At 40.7% G+C, this 21804-nt stretch overlaps 1 pseudogene; it reads left to right on the top strand.

The window, feature by feature from the left end:
* The window catches only part of LOC111959353 (rho GTPase-activating protein 6-like), a 70018-nt pseudogene that overhangs the window by 20749 nt on the left and 27465 nt on the right, over window positions 1-21804 (top strand).

Below are 21804 nucleotides of genomic sequence, written 5' to 3'. Positions count from 1 at the left end.
CTGGTTCAATCATTGATTAACCCCATGGAATCCAAAGAGGGAGATAACTATGTAATTTTGCATGGTGGTACACTCAAATTAAGTAACAATTGAATTAAAATGCATTTAATGTCCCAATACACTTCAGAAAATCTCACATGCTTAGATGATTAAGCCTATGATCATTATACTACCCACAAATGTATACATTTTAAGATCACTATTGCAATAGTTTCGTCCCCCAGTTAGCTCTATGTGGTAGCAATTACCGCGTGGACGAGGTTGCTATGGCATTACAATCTCTTCAAAAAGCACAGAATTGCCAATACTATCATAGCACAGTGATTTTACACATGATTACTATTTCAATATGTGGATGCTAACTTACTCAACAAAACATTCTCACTTCTCACATTATTACTGGTGTGGAATGTATGGAAAGGATTTATACCAGCAGATGTAGGACCTTAATTTGAGCCAGTTTGCTACAGCAGGAAAATAATCCTGCAGCAACAGGAAATGTGAATTATTATGTGTATTAAAATTAATTGACATTTTTTGTAGGGGTTGATTCATTTTTCGTAAGGGAAAATCAAATCTTACATTTGTAAGTGGAAATTACAAACTTCAGAAGCCTTTTTACAAATATTATTTGATGGCTTTGGGCATCGGAGCCTTAAATGAATTACTGTTTCATGTGGCTGTGGACATTCTCTGTTTACCCACATCCCCAGCATTAGTTATGGATGCTTTTGGGTTCATTTAGGTTGATTTTAGGGTATCATGTTGCTTTGTAATTGAATTGCCCCAGGCAGGTACAGTATGAAACGTGTAGTACCCTATGAGAAACTATGAAAAGATTGTATGTAGATGTAATCAATGCCATTTAAAAAAAAAAAAAGATTATTGTGGACCCCACATGAATGACTGTACATCAGACCGTGTGTCTCCGTCCGTGTATATTGCTGTTTTCTGTGAAGATGGCTGTTATGGATTACTTCAGAAGATGCTCTCTTCATCAATGATGGCAAAGCGCAGTTGAATATCAAGGTGTAGCTCAATGCTGATATCTAGTGGTCACTAACTTTCTTTCGCCATCTCATGTCCTGAACTAACCTGACCTGCAATACAAAATTCTGAAATAAGTTATATATATGAGTTGTTTTCATCTCTTATAAAGAAATATATTAATCTAGCCTTTGTGTTTAATTAATTAGTCACATCAAAACATGTCTGAAAGTTGTATTTAATTTCTTTAATTAAATGCTTAGAAGACATTCATATTCATTGCATAGGTTCCTTTCTCTGTATTTCCGTCTGCAGAGTCAGTATTATAGAGTCCACTAGAGGGAGACATTGACCACACGTTACGGTAACACAGATGATAATCTGCCAAACAAAATCTATACATTTTGTGTTTTCATTAGTAGAGCATTTGTCTCATCTCATTAAGAATTAATGACATCTTCAATTAAATGATGTGTCACCGGGAGAAGAGTTTTCCAATGAATATTGCTTGTCATAATATAGAGCGGCAATTTTTATTTAAAAAAATGTTTTCTTTGTCTCTTTACTGAAATTATTTCTCCTGACAATTTTTATAAACTACTATATTTAAGCCTTTGTCTGGGGATAAATGTATCCATAACTGTTATAGGGGTCTACCATCCTCCCTAAGCTAACCTTTGTGCACTTGAGGGGTTAATTAGTTTGTTGTCTTCTTTTTTCTTAATCAGTAGTTATTATCCTGGGTGACCTAAATTATGATTTGGAAATACAGGCTTCAGGCAATCTAAAAGACATCTAATGATCTAAACCTAACCCAGCTGGTGACTAAGACTACACAGCTCAACCCTAAAAGTCTTTCAAAGTCAACTCTAATTTATCTTATTTTAACGAATACACCACAACAATATATTTCTACTGGTGTCTTCGCCCAAGACATTAGTGACCATTGCCCAGTTGTTTGTGTTAGAGATGTGAGAATWMAAAAATCTAAACCTTGTGTCATCACTAAGAGGAACTTTAAAAACTTCAGAGAACAGGCTTTTTTACATGATCTTTATTTTAGTGACCTTGATTGTATTTCAGCTATTTCTGAACCTGATTTTGTAAGGATCGATGCTGGTAGAGACGAGAAGCAGGTACAGGGAGTGAACATTTAATAGCAACTGGCATGTAACAGGACAGCGTCTGGCCATGAACAAATAACAACATTAATGCTGACCCAGGGGAGTAGACAGTTATAGAGGGGGTAATCAACAAGGTAATGGAGTCCAGGTGAGTCCAATATTGCGCAGCTGCGCGTAATGACGGTGACAGGTGTGYGTAATGAAGGGAAGCCTTGCTTCCTTGAGTGCCAGAGAGGGAGAGCGGGAGCACGCGTGACAGATATAGCTTTGAGCATTTTTGTAGCTGTCTTCAAAACTATTGTGGATAATCATGCTCCCTTCAAAAAATGAGGGGTTAAATGTAGATTGAATGCCTGGTACACTGGAATTATCAGAAGTCATTCATAAAAGAGATGATGCTTGGGTCAAGGGCAGGAACACAGGCTTAGGCTCAGACTGGCAAGCTTTTAAGCAACTGAGGAATCATTGTGTAAGACAAATCAGAAAAGTTACATCTGATTATTATGTAACCACTCTTTCGGATTGTAATGGGAACCCGGCTAAATTATGGAAAACTGTCAAATCCCCGAAGGGTTCTACTTCCTCCTCTGACACAACAAATTAATTCAGACACTGGCCTCATTATGGAAGAAAATGCCATCATTGATGCATTTAATCACCATTTTATTTCAGCAGGGTATCTCTTTGAATGAACTTCACAATGATACTGGTCTAGATGCTGATAGGGGAAACTTGCTGAATGATCAGAGAAATTAGAGTCAAAGCTTTTCTTTTAGACTATTTATAGAAAAATAAGTCATGGATGCTTTGCTAGCAATAGACAAGACATCCACAGGGGCAGACCAATTGGATCCTGTTCTGCTTAATTGTGCAGCGCCCATCATCGTTGGCTCAGTAACCCACATTTTTTATTTAACATTATCAGGAAATATTCCAAAATAATTGAAATCACCTCTTGTGCTGCCATTCCATTAGGCCGGGATAGTAGTGATCTTAATAACATTTTCCCACTTGAGTTCCAAATATCTCTAATGGTCGTCCAAGCGTGAGTTTTTTTTTATGCGCGTGATATCAGAATGCACTCACTGTTCCAAAATGTGATTGTTACGCAACAGGACARTTAACCTGTGCTGCCCTCAAACCAAGGCACGCTGTCTGCTAATTATCTGTAGGCTATGTTTCAAGTTGTCAATTTCAAATGATTTTCTAACAAGTTTTATTTTCTAACAACAGTTTGAATTGAGGTGTGTTCCGCCTCCTCATTAATTCACATAAGAAGTAGCACATTTCACTGTTGCGGACATTTATGTTTGAAGCTTTACTGAGCCGACAAACTTGTCTCTTCAAGGAGAGCCCAAGCACTTCCCCAGTGTTTCGCCAGATCAGGTATGATGACATTGCGCATCTCAAGTCAAAACAGGCCTTGCACAAACTTTTCCCCCTGGCACATTTTCTGGCTTGCGCTCACATTGCCTACATTGTTGTTTTCCTTACAAATAATAACTTTGGACATGTGTGCGTTCCCTTCAAAGTAAGTGCCTTATTTTCTGTATATCCTGTTGTCGTTTCTACTGTAGCATACTGTATGTATGTATGTATGTATGTATGTATGTATGTATGTATGTATGTATGTATGTATGTATGTATGGAGAATAATGTATTTACTGTTTTATTCACATGTTTTCAAGTATGTGGCGACAAATCATGCAGTCCGATTCTTGCATAGATTGTAATGGACACATATGATGTGTGTAAAATACTTTTTTTGTAGGTTGTACTGATCATGATTAACTAATGCTCAGCTGTTTGCCAGATAAGTGTGGTGCCATGTTTGTTGACATCATACAATGCATTCTGGTTGTTACGTAAGCGTTTGTCAGACCAAATATGTTATATAAATTGATAGTTCAAGCGACTGACTTATGTTGCTCTCAAGACAACTGTGAACTATGAAAAATATCAGATAAAATCATGACGTCAGTGATCTTCAGGTCGGAAAGTCGGAGCTCTAGAAGGTGGCCCGAGTTCTCGAGTTGTAATTCCGAATTTATTTCAGATTTCCCAGTTGTCTTGAACGCACTGAAGTCGGAGAGTTGCCAGTTGTTTTGAACGCGGCATCAGATTGTAACTATGGTACCTCAGGGTTGCCAGCTCAGACTCTTTCCAGGTGGTTTATTTTTATTTCGCTTATAAACTTCTCCTGTTTTTGCCACCCATTTATTGATAAATCCCCCATCATAGTAATAATTCCTGCATCATATCCCCCCATGATACCTTCCACCATTTCTACCCCCCATGGACTTGAAAACCCACCACAAATTAAATGAACCCCCGCACAAGCCCCCTTAAAATCTTTTCATACCTGTTTAGGTTTTGCAATTTGATTAGGCTAGGCAGTGGACTTGTATTTGGGGTGATGATCTGTGAGATGATAACATTTGACTTTGCGATTTTTTTTCCCGATTTGTCAAAAACGGTAAACAACTTGTCAAGTCATGTGCTCCGGTTCTTGTATATACACTGTAACAAATACATCGAAAATTTCTAATATACTGAAAAGCGGCCAAACTAAGTTAATCTTTTTCAGGCAATGGTTACAGCCATCTTTGACTTTGACTTTATTTGTTTATTTGCATCTTATAGCATTCTGGRAGTGGGGAGTTTTCGCTTGTCAAACATAAATAAACTTGGCTGTCATCATAAAGAATTTAGCAGCTATTAGCTTAGCTGACACACATCTCTTTTCTAAACAATATAACATTTGATATCTTTCCTATGCAACTCAAAGCTACTGAGTTGCATAGAAAATATATCCCATGATTGATTAAAAGTCCATGTAAATAGGCCTACCTAAAATGCAGTTAGATAGTTTTCCAAATTTGTAAGCTTTTTTGTTGTTGTTGTACTTTTACCCCCTGTTTTTCATGATATCCAATTGGTAGTTAAAGTCTTGTCCCATTGATGCAACTCCCCTATGAACTCAGGAGAGGTGAAAGTCGAGAGCCATGCATCCTCCGAAACACGACCCTGCCAAGCCGCACTGCTATTTGACACAATGCTCGCGTAACCCGGAAGCTAGCTGCACCAATGTGTCGGAGGAAACACTGTCCAGCTGGCAACCCGAAGTCAGCTTGCAGATTCCCTGCCAACCACAAGGAGTTTCTAGAGCACAATGGGACAAGGAAATCCCAGCCAGCCAAACCCTCCCCTAACCCGTACGATGCTGGGCCAATTATGCACCGCCTCATGGGTCTCACAGTCACGGCCGGCTGTGATACAGCCGGGGATCAAACCCGGGTCTGTAGTGATGCCTCAAGCACGGCGGTGTAGTCCCGCTGTGCCACTCGGGAGGCCCTAAATTTGTTTGAATTAAACAACTCTCTTTCCAGTCAGATCATAGATAAAAAGTAATTTTGAACTCCTGAGCCAAATGTTATTTGGGCTTGATAATGGGTTAATTCTAATGACAGAAGACATTGTGTAATAAAGAAATTCACTTGATGAAATTCTAATAATGTTCTAGAAAAACAATGGCAAATACAAGAGTAAAACAAGCTAATATTCAACGGAAAACACTAAAATGTTTTATCTACCTTGGAGAAGTATTGTGTCCTCATGACTTAAAACTAGAGCTTAATCCCAAGAATGCGGTCGAAAGTTGAGGGTTATAGCTTAGATTTGTTGTGCAAAAACAGTGTGTGTCAAGGTTTATCCTCTACCTTACATCATACTGCAGTTTGTTGTTTTTAGGGCTGGGCGGCCTTTCTCAATAGCAAGGCTATGCTCACTGAGTCAGTACATAGTCAAAGATTTCCTTAATTTTGGGTCAGTCACAGTGGTCAGGTATTCTACCACTGTGTACTCTGTTTCGGGCCAAATAGCATTCTAGTTTGCTCTGTTTTTTTGTAAATTATTTTCAATGTGTCAAGTAATTATCTTTTTGTTTTCTCGTGATTTGGTTTGGTCTAATTGTGATGCTGTCCTGGGGCTCTGTGGGGTCTGTTTGTGTTTTTGAACAAAGTCCCATGACCAGCTTGCATAGGGATCTCTTCTCCAGGTTCATTTCTCTGTAGGTGATGGCTTTGTTATGGAAGGTTTGGGAATCGCTTCCTTTTAGGTGGTTGTAGAATTCAATGGCTGTTTTCTGGATTCTGATAATTATCCGCCTAATTCTGCTCTGCATGCATTATTTGGTGTTTTATGTTGTACACTGAGGATATTTTTGCAGAATCTGCATGGTGTTTGTCCCATTTTGTGAATTATTCGCTGGTGAGTGGACCCCACACCTCACAACCATAAAGGGCAATGGGTTCTATAACTGATTCAAGTACTTTTTGCCAGATCCTAATTGATATGTTCCTTTTGATTGCATAGAAGRCCCTTCTTGCCTTGTCTCTCAGATCATTCACAGCTTTGAGGAAGTTACCTGTGGTGCTGATGTTTATGCCGAGGTATGTGTAGTTTTTTGTGTGCTCTAGGGCAACGGTGTCTAGATGGAATTTGTATTTGTGGTCCTGGCAACTGGACCTTTTTTGGAACACCATTATTTTTGTCTTACTGAGATTTACTGTCAGGGCACAGGTCTGACAGAATCTGTACAGAAGATATCTGTGCTGCTGTAGGCCCTACTTGGTTAGGGACAGAAGTAGTAGATCATCAGCAAACAGCAGACATTTGACTTCAGATTCTAGTAGGGTGAGGCAGAGTGCTGCAGACTGTTCTTGTACCCTCGCCAATTTGTTGATATAAAAGTTGAAGAGGGTGGGGCTTAAGCTGCATCCCTGTCCCACCCCCTGGCCCTGTGGAAAGAAATGTGTTTTTTGCCAATTTTAACTGCACACTTGTTGTTTGTGTACATGGATTTTATAATGTTGTATGTTTTTCCCCCAAAACCACTTTCCATCCATTTGTATAGCAGACCCTCGTGTCAAGTTGAGTCTCAAGCTTGTTTTGAAATCAACAAAGCATGAGAAGACTTTGCCTTTGTTTTGGTTTGTTTCTYTGTCAATTAGGGTGTGCAAGGTGATTACGTGATCTGTTGTACGGTAATTTGGTAAAAAGCCAATTTGACATTTGCTCAGTACATTGTTATCGCTGAGGAAATGTACGAGTCTGCTGTTAATGATAATGCAGAGGATTTTCCCAAGGTTGCTGTTGACTCATAGTGTATTTCTGTATTGTTTGAGTGATTCACCATAGTGAAGGCATAGGCTCAGGTTTTCTGGGTCTCTCTGTTTTTGGTTGGATAGGTTTCTCAATTTCTTTCTTAGGTTTTTGCATTCTTCATCAAACCATTTGTCTTTGTTGTTCATTTTCATAGGTTGTCTGCTTGACATTTTTAGATTTGAAAGGGAAGCTGAAAGGTCAAATATAGTGTTTAGGTTTTCTACTGCCAAGTTTACACCTTCACTATTACAGTGAAACATTTTGTCATGGAAATTGTCTAGAAGGGAATGAATTTGTTGTTGCCTTTTGGTAGATTTCCACACTATTTTCCTTCCATCTATAGCATTTATTAATATTATTAATTTCCTTTGATTGAGCATAGCCCTGTTCAAGTAGACTGTGCTTTTGCTGTGATCTGATAGCGGTGTCAGTGGACTGACTGTGAACGCTCTAAGAGACTCTGGGTTGAGGTCAGTGACAAAGTAGTCTACAGTACTACTGCCAAGAGATGAGCTATATATGTGTACCTACCATAGGAGTCCCCTCGAAGCCTACCATTGACTATGTACATACCCAGCATCTGACAGAGCTGCAGGAGTTGTGACCCCTTTTTGTTGGTTATGTTTTCATAGTTGTGTCTAGGGGGGCATATGGGGGAGGGAATGCTGTCACCTCTTTTCCAGTTCTGGAATTTAAGTCGCCACAGACCAGTACATGTCCCTGAGCCTGGAAATTGTTGATCTCTCCCTCCAGGATGAAGAAGCTGTCATCATTAAAATATGGGGATTCTATTGGGGGGTTATAGGTAGCACACATGAGGTCATTTTTCTCTTTTGAGATAATGTCCTTATTAATGGTAATCGCTAGTTAGCTGGTTAACTAGCTATCTAATAAATGTACTGAGTCAAAGCAAATTTTGCTAGCTATACAGCCTGATAGCAGTGATGGTCTAGGCCTAAATAACTATGTTGTTTATGCAACAGTATCTTCTAAATCAAAGAGGAATAGGCAAATATGAATATGTTAGCTACATGAAGTAGCTAAGAGAACATTTAATGTAGCCAAAGATTATAGGGTCCCCTAGGAAACACTGATATACACTTTGGTTCCAACCCGCCACAATAACTCCTCTCTGGAATTTTCATTTGTTGCCATGTCAAACAACACTGTATTCAAAGTGCCCACTATTATCTTCTAACTATAGAATTAGAATAATCATTATTTTTCCATGATTCCAACATTTCACCCAAGTGTTTTGATCTAAATCTTAAGTCAAATTGCAAAAGCAAATATTTGGTTAAAAATAAGGCCTAGATTTTGTTGCCCATATCATGCAGCTCTACGTGGCAGTGTGGAAATGATGTCAAATGACTGCAGGAAGTGCATGAAGTTATGAAAATGCAGAMWTTTTTTTKGGGTTGAAGTTTAATTGAACAGTATAAAAGAATCAGAATAGAGAGAGACCCATTGATATCACTTAGAGTGTATGTGTTGCCACCCAGGGGTCACGCTGTCACGCCCTGATCTTAGAGATCCTTATTATTCTCTGTTTGGTTAGGTCAGGGTGTGACTCGGGTGGGAAAGTCTATGTTTTCTGTTTCTTTGTTTTCGGYCGAGTGTGGTTCCCAATCAGAGGCAGCTGTTTATCGTTGTCTCTGATTGGGGATCATATATAAGTTGTCATTTTCCTTTTGGGTTTTGTGGGATCTTGTTTGCTGTTTAGTTTCTTTGACTTACAGAACTGTGCGCTTCGTTTTGTGACTTTGTTATTTTGTTTGGTGTCATCAATAAGAAGACGATGTACGCCTACCAGGCTGCGCCTTGGTCTCCTTCTACAAACGAGAGCCGTAACACACGCACTACTCATAAAGCAAATGAACTTTTATTATTAAAAAACATAAACACCGTCATACCGTCAAAAATGTGAAAAATACAGTGATGATATATTTTGGCCATAGCCATTTTTGTTTTAGTAAAAGCTGCCGAAGATGTCAACATGTCCATTCATCTTCTCCATAAGGAATAGTTACTCCACATTCTCAGGCAATAGAGACCTTTGTTTACCCTTTGGGAATATGCCTCATAGGCTAATGGAACAATTTTGTAAGATGTTGACTGGATTTCATTTAGATTGAATACATTTTTTATGCATGAGAACCAAGTTAATACAACTACAGTATATTGCAAAGTGTAATACATGTTTAGCAGGGTCAAAGCGGTTTCTTTTGCATAGCACATCATTTGTTTAGGCTACCTATATAGGCTACTGTAGGATACTACATCACATCTGGTGTGTACATTTCTCTGCATGTGCCTCACATCTGGTCTGGGACACAGTTGTGCTCATACTGCAACAGCATGTTTTATTGCAGGACAGCCACATTCCTCCCATCAAAACTTCCTCTTACCAAATATCTGCGTTGACAATTATTTACGCGAATAGATTTCACTGACAACACATTGATAGTGGAATTTAAATAAATGATTGAATGATGTTGAGGTATGGTCTCTAGTATAAATATTTTTTTATCACAGTGGGACAATTTGATCCATTTTGATTAGAAAATATATATGGTGAAGAATGGCATGCTTCAGATGTGTTTAAACATAAATGTATGACTATTTTCTGTGAATTTTGACAGTGTTTATTACTGCCTCATTAACCGCTGAGTTGTTAAACTTTCAGAGCGAGATAAAAAGAGAGAGACAGAGCACCTCTAGCTGCCCCCATAATCATCATCAGGCTTCCTTATGATTCATTATTCAAGGACCTCAGCTTCACCACAGGAGACACGCAATTGAGAGTTAAACAAAAATGTATCTAAAAGTAAAACTAAGGGCAAACGAAGCAAACTCTTCTGAAATTTAACTCCACAAACTTTGCTCTGTGTTGCGGGCTGCTCTCTGTATTCTGATCATGGGGGACCTCCTACCCTTCGACAGGCACATCTCCTACCTTGTGAGTATTGTGCGGTCCTTATCTTCTAAGCAGCATCAGCGTTGTAGTAGCCTATTTGTTGAATTCGCCACATTTTGTGTTGACTATGTTCAGCCAAGACATTGATAACATTCTGATTTTGTGTAGAAAATGGTGGTTTAAATAAGTTGTTGAGAATAACTGAATTTTGGAATAATTAACTGCAATGGTAGGTGCCTGCAAATCATGTTAAAAAGTAAAGTTGCTCACATGGAATGTCATTACTTCAGTGTTATGTCCTTGAAATCATCACAAATACAATGGCATGGGATCCCATCGATCCATTGTTTGTTTTATTGGTGGTCCACCCTTTAATGGTAGGCTACATGCCCGTTTTACAGTGTAGCTTTAAAGTGAAATCTCATGAAATCCATTACTGCTCAGGAATGAACAGGTAGGCAATAGCCACACTGTGAAGGGGTTAGTGTGAATTTGACAGTAGCTTACAGGCAGCTTGGTGACAAGTAAAATGTATTTCATATTACAGTACACTTACTGCAATATAAATACGATTTCAAAGCAAGTACTGTGTATGACACAGTATAATACTGTACAATTTATATCAAATCAAATTGTATTTGTCACATGCGCCGAATACAACTTTGAAATGCTTACTTACAAGCCCTTGAACAACAATGCCGTTTTAAGAAAAATAAGAGTTTATAATAATTTACTAAATAAACTAAAGTAAAAAAATAAACTAAAGACAAAAAAGGAGCAATAAAATAACAATAATGAGGCTACGGGGGGTATCGGTACTGAGTCAATGTGCAGGGGTACAAGTTAGTTGAGGTAATATGTACTGTATATAATATATGATATTGTGCTTAAAAGCAGGAAGTACCGTATGAAGTATGATAAAATGTCCTAGAATCAACTTCTGAAAACAAGACATACACGTTGTGTTTCACATCATTATTCAAAAAACATTTGTTGTGAAGTGCAATAATAATAGTCATTGAAGGCTATTTTGTTTTTGTTGACAATGTCTATAGAACGTCCTAGGGTATTGTTTTTTTTTTTAAAAATCCCAAAATAAATGTCAATGTAGTTACGATAGGTGCAACTGAAACTGCCATTACTAATGGTCATTTGTAATCTATTTACAAACTACGAATAACCAATTATGGGTGTCTTTCCCCTCATTCTAGATACAATAAATGGTTGCTGTGTGTGCAGGTTGTGAACTTCCCAGACATCAGAAAGTCAATGAATAATCAACAACCCCAACCTCACCTCGGCCTGCAGTCATGAATATTGATCAGCATGCAGAATCCTGAATGGTTCAGATCGGAGAGATGACTGGCTCTCTTCCACTTTTTTCAGTAATGCTGTGCTTGTAGAGGTTTTGGAAAATGTGCACCTGCATTTGTTTTAGGTATTTGTTCCTAAAATTAGTCTAGTCCCAGTTTGAAGTTTTTGTGGAGAACACAACTCGTAAAATGCTCCATTGAAGGCTTCCTGAACAGAGAGGAATATTCATCACCTATCRGATCTAGTTCAAATGTGGTTGATGGATGTATTCTGGGTGCTCAATCTCACTATTTTGTGTTTACCTTGCTCATTGTATTCCACTGAATGATATCTTATGTTTTCTCTTTAAAAATGTTTCATCACATTGGTAAGGAACCACTCAATGACATGTGCCTTGTGTAAACACTTTCATTTAGGCTACAGTATTACAGTATACAATAAAGTTATATTTTATCTAACTGAATGCAAATTCATACTATTTTAGGTTATAAAGTCTATTGACGCACATGTGCCCCAATCTATACTATAACAAAAATATAAACGCAACATGTAACAATTTCAAAGACTTTACTGAGTTACAGTTCATATAAGATAATCAGTCAATTTAAATAAATAAATAAATGAAGCCCTAATCTATGGATTTCACATGACTGGGAATACAGATATGCATCTGTTGGTCACAGATACCTTAAAAAAAAGTAGGGGCCTAGATCAAAAAAACTGTCAGTATCTGGTGTGACCACCATTTGCCTCATGCAGCGCGACAAATCTCCTTCGCATAGAGTTAATCAGGCTGTTGATTGTGGCCTGTGGAATGTTGTCCCACTCCTCTTCAATGGCTGTGTGAAGTTGCTGGATATTGGCGGGAATTGAAACATGCTATCGTACAGGTCGATCCAGAGCATCCCAAACATGCTAAATGGGTGAAATGTCTGGTGATTATACAGACCATGGAAGAACTGGGACATTTTCAGCTTCCAGGAATTGTGTACAGATACTTGCGACATGGGGCCGTGCATCATCATTCTGAAACATGAGGTGATGGCGGTGGATGAATGGCACGACAATGGGCCTCAGGATTGCGTTACAGTATCACTGTGCATTCAAGTGAAAACACAACTGATGGTTAAATTAACACACGCTTGGGTAATCTGAACAACCCAACATGTTKGGTTATTCACTGAACCTGTCAAAATATACTGGTTTGCAAAGTGATGTGTAATTTCTATTGAAATCCAGCAGAGAGGGGATATCCAACCTTCTGCATTTTTTTGTGTCCATGTATGCCGATGACTCAAGTGTTATATTAAGTCCGCAAGCTAGATCCCTGCAATGTCTCATTGAAGATCTAGATAACTTTTCTGGACTCTGGACTAAAACCTAATTATGATAAGTGTATAACATTACGTATTTAAAAAATACAACTTTTACATTACCCGGCAGTTTACCTATAAAATGGGYTGACTGTGAAGTAGACATACTTGGTATTCATATCACAAAAGATATCAAAGAGCTCTCCACAATGAATTTCAATAGGAAATAGACAAGATCCTGCAACCATGGAGAGGTAAATACCTGTCTATTTATGGAAAAATTGCACTGATTAACTCCTTAGCCATATCTCAGTTTACACACTTACTTATTTTGCTTTATCTGGGATGCTAAACCAGACAAGATAAAGCGTGCCTATCTATATAATGGGTGGGTTGAGATGATTAAATATAAAAGCACTAAACCTCTCTCTAAAAGCTTCATTTATCCAAAAGGTTTACTTGAACCCTAAATGGTTCTCAAGTAGATTACTATAAAAAGCTCATCCATTGTTTAAAAATGGCCTTTTTGCCTTTGTGCAGATTGCCATGTCTCATTTTCAATTAATTGAAAATGAAACTTTTTTTCAAAGTATCTCTCCTTTTCAAACATGCATTGCAGATCTGGCTACAATTTAAATTTTATCCCCCTGAAAAGATAGAACAAATATTACAACAAATAGTATGGCTGACCTCAAATGTGCTGGTTGATAAGGCCTGTATTTATGAAAAATATGTTTGAAAAGGGTATTATGTTTTTAAATTATATTGTAAATTGAAATGGTAGACGTATGTCTTTCATGGAGTTATCAGAATTGTATGGGAAGGTCTGCTCAATCCAAGACTACAACCAATTGATTACAGCATTACCCCAAAAATGGACGAGGCAGGTGGCAGCAGGAGGAGGTAGGGAACTGGTCTGTCTGCCCAATATAAAGGATAAAAACTGTCAGAGGAATAAAAATAGCATAAATAGGAAAGTATACCAGTTTCATTTGAGGACCAGGATGTTGATAGGTGTGCCATACAGATTGCAAAATAGTTGGGAGGAGATTTTTGATGTTCCGATTCCATGGTACAGGGTGTATGAGTTGATATATAAAATAACGCAAGATTCAAGACTTTGTGCTTTTCGCTAAAGTTATTTTTGCCACCAACAAAATGTTGAATATTTGGGGAATACAATCATCGCAGCTCTGCAGGTTTTGTTGTGAGGATACAGAATCAATAGACCATTTTTGGGGGTATTGCCCTCAGGTAGCCAGTTTCTGGTCTCAGGTTCAGGAATGGCTGAAAATGCATAACATTGATCTGAAATTTACTCTAGAAATAGTATTGTTGGGAGATCTGGAGAGACCGGGTCAGTCAATTACTAATATACCAATACTCTTAGTAAAAGTATTTATCTTCAACTCRCAATCTGTGGATTCTATTCGATTAGATAGATTCAAAATGTATGTTAAACATCACAGCATAGTTGAAAGATACTGTATATGGTGCGTAGAAATCCGAAGAGGGTGGCCAGCAGAGATAGGTGGGATGGGCTGAGGGTTGGGATGTGGAATTGGAGACAAGTGGGAGCGGAGTTGCTGGGCGGAGGATAGAATGATGGTCAAAGAAAAAATAATAAAAAAACATAACAAAAAGTACATTTGAATGACACCAGTGTTGTTACAGCTAATTCTTGTTTGCCTGAGGCTGATGCCGCGTAGGCTTCGTACACATGCATATACACACACTCTCATTCAAATGCACACGTGCACATTCTCGGACACACACACATACACACATGGAAATAGTGCCATACATGCACTCAAACATATTCAGTTGGCCTCTCTGTTATGATTTCTGTTGTCCTTCATGTCTTGTTTTTTGCATTGTTCTATTCTCTTTTTCCTCTTTTGTTCATTTTGATGGTTGTTGGTGCATTGGGGAGGACGGGGGTCTTGGGGTTGGGGAATGGAATTATTATATTTTTCTTGGGGGGAGGAGGGTATTGTGGGGGGGTCTCGGGTGGTTGAAGCGCAGCTCTTGGGGAACTGTGGAGGGATCTTGGAGGGCTAAGTAGCCTGGCGGTTGGGAGCTTGGGCCGGTGGCTGATGGGTCGCCGATTCGGGTCCCCGTTTTTGACCTTGTGGGAGATCTGTCGACGTGCTCTTGAGCAGGGCGTTGACCCTGGTTGCTTCTGTGGGTCGCTCTGGATGGGAGTCTGTTAGAATACTAATGTGATGTAATTGTTGAGTGGCTTCACTGCAAGTAGATTGTATGTTTTAAATATTCAATAAGAAAAAATAAGAAAATAATCAATAAAAATAAACATGTCTCTGTCACTAACAAATACAGTCATGGGTGGTAACTCTACAATTCACTCGAAAGGCAAGGCACCCTGGAAAATAAGGCTTTACACCAAGCAGTGTGTTAATTTAACACTGTTCCAGTGTCTATACAGGTCCAGACTTTCATTGTTAATTTCAAACTGTCAGTGTTGATTTAACACTGGAGAATTTGGTGTGTGGTTTCTCAGTGTATGTAACTTTTTTAAGCGTATTGTACGGTATCAGGTAATGGTGATAACTTCTCATTAAAACCTAGTCCACTTACCTTCTCATCTTAATTAGAGTTGGTTGTAAACAAATACCCTGTAATGTTATTTTGTGGACAGATGCTGCAGCCTGTCAAACTCATTCCACGGAGGGCAGAGTGTCTTTAGTTTTTAGTTTTTTTCCTTTCAACGAAGATCTATACAACCAGGTGAGGGGAGTTCCTTACTAATTAGTGATCTTAATTAATCAACAAGGGGGAACGAAAACCTGCATATACTCGGCCATCAGTGGAATGAGTTGGACAAGTACTGTAAAGATACATAAAACTGCAGGGGTGAAAGCAAACAATGTGGTTGCGAAGTTACCAACCAGCCATTTCAAAATATATCTTGGAAAGGGTTACAGACTGCTCTACTTTAGAATCTCACTGTATCCCACCCTGGAATGACACCTGCTCATACCTCAACTATTATCACAATCAATTCAATAACGACATCAATTAGTAGGAACTTATAAGCAGTATTAGGCAGCTTTGTAGACTTTCAATGTGGACGATGGACGATGTGCACGCAGATGAGCATCCCTGAGACGGTTTCTGACAGTTTGTGCAGAAATTATTTGGGTGTGGAAACCCACAGTTTCATCAGGTGGCTGGTCTCAGACGTTCCTGCAAGTGAAGAAACCTGATGTGAAGGTCCTAGGCTGGCGTGGTTACACGTGGTCTGCAGTTGTGAGGCCGGTTGGACGTACTGCCAAATTCTCWAAAATGATGTTGAAGCGGCTTATGGTAGAGAAATGGACATTAAATTCTCTGGCAACAGCTGTGGAGAACATTCCTGCAGTTAGCATGCCAATTGCACGCTCCCTCAAAACTTGACATCTGTGGCATTGTGTTGTGTGACAAAACTGTACATTTTAGAGTGACCTTTTATTACATTTACATTTACATTTAAGTCATTTAGCAGACGCTCTTATCCAGAGCGACTTACAAATTGGTGCATTCACCTTATGATATCCAGTGGACACCACTTTACAATAGTGCATCTAACTCTTTTAAGGGGGGGGGGGGGGTTAGAAGGATTACTTTATCCTATCCTAGGTATTCCTTAAAGAGGTGGGGTTTCAGGTGTCTCCGGAAGGTGGTGATTGACTCCGCTGACCTGGCGTCGTGAGGGAGTTTGTTCCACCATTGGGGTGCGAGCAGCGAACAAGTTTTGACTGGGCTGAGCGGGAACTGTACTTCTTCAGAGGTAGGGAGGCGAGCAGGCAGAGGTGGATGAACGCAGTGCCCTTGTTTGGGTGTAGGGCCTGATCAGAGCCTGAAGGTACGGAGGTGCCGTTCCCTCACAGCTCCGTAGGCAAGCACCATGGTCTTGTAGCGGATGCGAGCTTCAACTGGAAGCCAGTGGAGAGAGCGGAGGAGCGGGGTACGTGAGAGAACTTGGGAAAGTTGAACACCAGACGGGCTGCGGCGTTCTGGATGAGTTGTAGGGGTTTAATGGCACAGGCAGGGAGCCAAGCCAACAGCGAGTTGCAGTAATCCAGACGGGAGATGACAAGTGCCTGGATTAGGACTGCGCCGTTTCTGCGTGAGGCAGGGTCGTACTCTGGCGAATGTTGTAGAGCATGAACCTACAGGAACAGGGACCGCCTTGATGTTAGTTGAGAACGACAGGGTGTTGTCCAGGATCACGCCAAGGTTCTTAGCACTCTGGGAGGAGGACACAATGGAGTTGTCAACGCGTGATGGCGAGATCATGGAACGGGCAGTCCTTCCCGGGAGAAGAGCAGCTCCGTCTTGCCGAGGTTCAGCTTGAGGTGGTGATCCGTCATCCACACTGATGTCTGCCAGACATGCAAGCATGCGATTCACCACCTGGTTATCAGAGGGGGGAAAGGAGAAGATTAATTGTGTGTCGTCTGCATAAATGATAGGAGGAGACCATGTGAGGATATGACAGAGCCAAGTGACTGTGTGTTATGCGAGAATAGGAGAGGGCCTAGAACAGAGCCCTGGGGGACACCAGTGGTGAGAGCACGTGGTGCGGAGACAGATTCTTCGCCACGCCCACTTGGTAGGAGCGACTTGTCAGGTAGGACGCAATCCAAGCGTGGGGCGCGCCGGAGATGCCCCAGCTCGGAGAGGGTGGAGGGAGGATCTGATGGTTCACAGTATCAAAGGCAGCCGATAGGTCTAGAAGGATGAGAGCAGAGGAGAGAGAGTTAGCTTTAGCAGTGCGGAGCGCCTCCGTGACACAGAGAAGAGCAGTCTTCAGTTGAATGACTAGTCTTGAAACCTGACTGATTGGATCAAGAAGGTCATTCTGAGAGAGATAGCAGGAGAGCTGGCAAGGACGGCACGTTCAAGAGTTTTGGAGAGAAAAGAAAGAAGGGATACTGGTCTGTAGTTGTTGACATCGGAGGATCGAGTGTAGGTTTTTTTCAGAAGGGGTGCAACTCTCGCTCTCTTGAAGACGGAAGGGACGTAGCAGCGGTCAAGGATGAGTTGATGAGCGAGGTAGGTAAGGGAGAAGTCTCGGAAATGGTCTGGAGAAGAGAGGAGGGGATAGGGTCAAGCGGGCAGGTTTGTTGGCGGCCGGCCGTCACAAGAACGCGAGATTTATCTGGAGAGAGAGGGGAGAAAGAGGTCAATAGCACAGGGTAGGGCGTGTGAGCAGGAACAGCTGTGTCGTTTGACTTAGCAAACGAGGATCGGATGTCGTCGACCTTCTTTTCAAAATGGTTGACGAAGTCATCAGCAGAGAGGGAGGAGGGGGGAGGAGGGGGAGGAGGATTCAGGAGGGAGGAGAAGGTGGCAAAGGCTTCCTAGGTTAGAGGCAGATGCTTGAATTTAGAGTGGTAGAAAATTGGCTTTAGCAGCAGAGACAGAAAAGGAGAATGTAGAGAGAGGGAGTGAAGGATGCCAGGTCCGCAGGGAGGCGAGTTTTCCTCCATTTCGCTCGGCTGCCGGAGCCCTGTTCTGTGAGCTCGCAATGAGTCGTCGAGCCACGGAGCAGGAGGGGAGGACCGAGCCGGCCTGGAGGATAGGGGACATAGAGAGTCAAAGGATGCAGAAAGGGAGTAGAGGAGGGTTGAGGAGGCAGAATCAGGAGATAGGTTGGAGAAGGTTTGAGCAGAGGGAAGAGATGATAGGATGGAAGAGGAAGAGTAGCGGGGGAGAGAAAGCGAAGGTTGGGACGGCGCGATACCATCCGAGTAGGGCAGTGTGGGAAGTGTTGGATGAGAGCGAGAGGGAAAGGATACAAGGTAGTGGTCGGAGACTTGGAGGGGAGTTTGCAATGAGATTAGTGGAAGAACAGCATCTAGTAAAGATGAGGTCAAGCGTATTGCCTGCCTTGTGAGTAGGGAGTATTGTCCCCAGCACAAGGTGCACCTGTGTAATGATCATGCTGTTTAATCCGCTTCTTGATATGCCACACCTGTCAGGTGGAAGGATTAACATGGCAAAGGAGAAATGCTCACTAACAGTGATGTAAACTAATTTGTGCGTAACATTGGAGAGAAATAAGCTTTTTGTGCATATGGAACATTTCTGGGACATTTTATTTAAACTCATGAAACATGGGACCAACAGTTTACATGTTGTGTTTATATTTTTGTTCAGTATAGTTGAACATGTTATTACTCCAACCTCGTGAAAGTGATAAACTGACACGTTTTCATTTTTGTCAACAACAACTTTATATCAAAGGAGGGCTTTTGATTTGACAGCCTGCACATGCGCAGTTGGCGCGAGACAACCATTAGACCCGATGAAGTGTTTCTACACRAGGCTTAACTTTATTATGAACTGGGTGGTTCGAGCCCTGAATGCTGATTGGCTGACAGCCATGGTATCAGACCGTATACCATGGGTATGACAAAACATTTATTTGTACTGCTCAAATTACGTTGGTAACTAGTTTATAATAGCAATAAAGCACCTCAGGGTTTTGTGATATATTGCCAATTTTCCCACGGCTAAGGGCTGTGTCCAGGCACTCCGCGTTGCGCTTAATAACAGCCCTTAGCCGTGATATATTAGCCATATACCACACCTCCTTGGGCCTTATTGCTTAATTATAGGTCAGTGGCTTATCTAGCCAACGTTGCCATGACATCACCTGCAAGTATGATTCGTGATTTTTATTGGAGAAGCAGTTTCTGCCTTTCTTCGTACTGTCTTTGGTGTGGGCGTGTGCCTTGTCATGAATGCCGTCATTACTGGGTTTAAGGAGACAATGCACACATTTATAAAATAAGATATTGCTACTTCTATGCAAATGTTGTTAATAAGTACAWTAAAATAGCTGTACAATGCCATTCTGTGACTTTGGCTAATATGCCATTTTTTTGCCATGGTATCGAGTATCGTGATTGTATCGAGTATCGTGATACTAAACCTGATACCGGTATCGAAGCCAAAATTCTGGTATCGTGACAACACTATTGTAGATAACGTTTTAAATTMTATTTTTGTTCTTGTGTCTCACTTGTGATGGCTTGTTCTGTTTGWGGAATTGACAAGAGTCTGTTTTGATAGATTAGGAACACCAAATCATCATCGAACACTTCTGCTTTTAGAGTGGTTAGCAAGATTCTGTTTTTACATTCTCTTCCAAGAAGAGCCATCGGTCATCCAGGAGAGTCGATCATTCATATGAACACAAGCTCTAGTTTATACTTACGCTTCCAGAGTAGAAYGAAAGAAGAGTTTGTATGTTACGTATACAGCATGTAGTACAATAGAAACAGAGCTAGAGCTGGACACTCCTCCATCCACCACCCCCTTCTATTCACTTGACATATACTAGCCTAAATCCAACGGTCTTGTTGACACTTTGRAGGATCTCATCTTTAGTAATGGAAAGTGTCAGATGATTGTTGGGCTTGAGGMATTCAGCTGTCAGGTGAGGCAGAAGTGTCTGTTGGTGTACAAGTGCTTTACTTTTTTCAAAGAGCATGACTAAAAAAATAACCTCCACAGTGACAGATATCTCTGGGGTGTGCGTGTGCGTGTCTCTCTCTCTTTCCCTCTCTGACATGTGTCTTGTCTMCTCACAACAGGATGACTTCACATGGAACAGCATGTCAGGGCTGAGCGTGCGCCTGAAGCCGGTGCCCCTCCARAGCCTCTCAGAGTTGGAGAGAGTCCGCCTGCAGGAAGTGGCCTTCAGCAGGTTGCTCCAGGACTACGACCTGGGTTGCCAGATCACCATCCCTAAAGGTACTCTACTACTCAGGCCTGGAAGCCATCTAACAGTCAGCCACTATCTCCTGATTCCTCCCTTCAGACTCCCATACAGTGAGCAAAGCTATTTGTTCCCAGGCCCTTGGCGAGAAGTTCTTGTTACAACATGTCTAAATATTACTCAACAGACACTAACACCAAAACAGAATGTAATGTATAGTTAATCCTGCATGTTTAGTGTTGGTATAAGACAGCAATTTGTAAAACCATTTTTTACCCAATTTATTCTGTGTATTCAATTTATTTTTGTATATTAGAAAGTAATTTGAAAGTACTGTATGTAGCTAGAAGTATATATTTTTCAACAGTCTTGCCGTGGTGTGAGGTTGCATGTGTTCAACTCCTGGTCTGTTTCTTGTCAGCCGGGCCCTCTCACAGATAGGGTTGCAAAGGGAGGGTAGATTACTGGAAACTTTCAAAGTTTACCAGTAATCTACTACAATTTTGGTATCTTTCAAGGATTTTACAGATATACGATCTCAATTTGATCACTCTTTTATTGCTGAGCAGGAAATGCAAACCTGTAGTGTATTCAACGTTTAAACTGGTGTTCGTGAGAGTCTCAGCTTTCCACAGAGGGGTCATATTAGTGTKTAGGCCAAACCGTTCGGACGCTACACATGTTTTTGTGAGAAGACCGATTTTCAGGATGTCTCMTGGTCTGACAAACACCGCTCTAGCTCTGTCACCTTTCACTGCAGAGGCGGCAGGGCGGTGTCAGCGGATGTGGTGGATTGAGACAAACTATGAACTATGCAAAGAACCAGATATCTCTAGTTTAAGCAGACAGAATTTTATGGAGATTTGTGTATTATGTTAATTAGATTTCCACGGGGTTACGGAAATTGTAGGCCAAGGGTTAAAAAGGCTTCTAAAGTTTGTCATTTCCACTATAAAATGCCAGACTTGATTGTCCCTAAAGAAAAATATATCAACCCTACAAAAAATGTCCATTACTTATAATTTGATTTGATTTATTAGGCTCCCCATTAGCTGACGCCAATGGTGACGGCTAGTCTTACTGGGGTCTGACACATAACGTAAAAGACATAACAGACAAAATAATTTACATTGATTTTTTAATATTAACATGTAGTGTGTGTGTGCATCAGTTACATATACATGTCCGTACATACACACAACAAGTAGGTCACATGGGGGAGAGGCGTTGTGCCGTGAGGTGTTGCTGCAG

This window comes from Salvelinus sp. IW2-2015, linkage group LG36, assembly GCF_002910315.2.
Source record: "Salvelinus sp. IW2-2015 linkage group LG36, ASM291031v2, whole genome shotgun sequence".
NCBI lineage: Eukaryota > Metazoa > Chordata > Actinopteri > Salmoniformes > Salmonidae > Salvelinus > Salvelinus sp. IW2-2015.
The sequence above is the reverse complement of the archived record's forward strand: the minus strand, read 5'-3'. Positions and strand labels throughout refer to the sequence as shown.